This window comes from Belonocnema kinseyi, chromosome 9, assembly GCF_010883055.1.
Source record: "Belonocnema kinseyi isolate 2016_QV_RU_SX_M_011 chromosome 9, B_treatae_v1, whole genome shotgun sequence".
In the NCBI taxonomy this organism is placed as follows: Eukaryota; Metazoa; Arthropoda; class Insecta; order Hymenoptera; family Cynipidae; genus Belonocnema; species Belonocnema kinseyi.
In genome coordinates, this window is record NC_046665.1 from 60029344 (window position 1) to 60030501 (window position 1158).

Here is a 1158-nt window from a genome sequence, read left to right on the forward strand (position 1 = left end):
ACTTATAGCATTGTCCATCTTTGTCTAACGCCTTGACAAATTGCTTCATGAGCCCAAGTTTTATGTGGAGGGGTGGTAGTAAAATTTTTTCTGGATCAACGAAGCTTTGGTTGATGATATTATGAGAAACAGGTTTGAATGAATCTCTTAAAGGCCAAAGTTTTTTGCTGTAATGATTGGCTCGATCTCTGTTATTCCACAGCCATATAAAGCATGGCTCTCACGTGAAACCCGATTGTTGGCCTAATATCATTGTTATGATTTTGAGATCACCACATATTTTCCATTTGTCATTCGTGTAATTAACTTTTTCAAAAAGCATTATAACATTGTTATATTCTTCTTTGATGACCGTTGAGTGAGCTATAGGGGTAGGAGCGTAAGTATTCGTCCGTCAGTGCAGTACACTAAAGACGTCTCTTCGTCTTTAACGAAAAAATTTCTGAATTCTTTGTCCGTGTCGCGATAGAATGAAACTTTTGTCTTTGGCTCTAGAATATTTCTTCTTTTTAGAAATGAAGCGGCAAATTTAGCGCCGTCTTTCGGTAATCGAAGATCTCTAATAAAATCATTCAGTTCTAGTTGCGACACTAATATGGGAACCTCCAATTTCATTTTATGCACGCCATATTGGTCATCTTTTTCGTCATTTTCATCGGAATCATCAGAACTATTTTCTGTTCGATCACTGGTTTCACTACCGTCTCTATGACGTTGACTTTCAACTTCCATTCTATCATCTTCTAAAGCGCTTAAATCAGTCTGGCGTGCATTTTTATTGATTTCAATTGCTCTTGTGACTGTGCACACATTAATGTACGAAATGTTATTTTTATTTTTGGTGTTGAACCCTTTGACGGAATTCATGCAAAAGTAGCAGTCCTTCGCTATAACGGGTTCTTTTCATGTGGTTGGTGCAGAGTACTTGCGGTACTTTTCGTTGTTTGATTTTTTTAGACGATACAACATAAGTCTGCAGGAATTTCAAATGACTTGAGGAACCCATTTTGTTTCTTAGTGCAGCAATTTACGGTCCAAACACTTTTCGTAAAGACTTTTCACTTCCTCGTCGATTGATTTTTGCAAACTGCTCACTTCATATTTACTGCAAATGTAACAGAATGAATCTGAGCTATTCTTACAGGCATGCGATTGAGA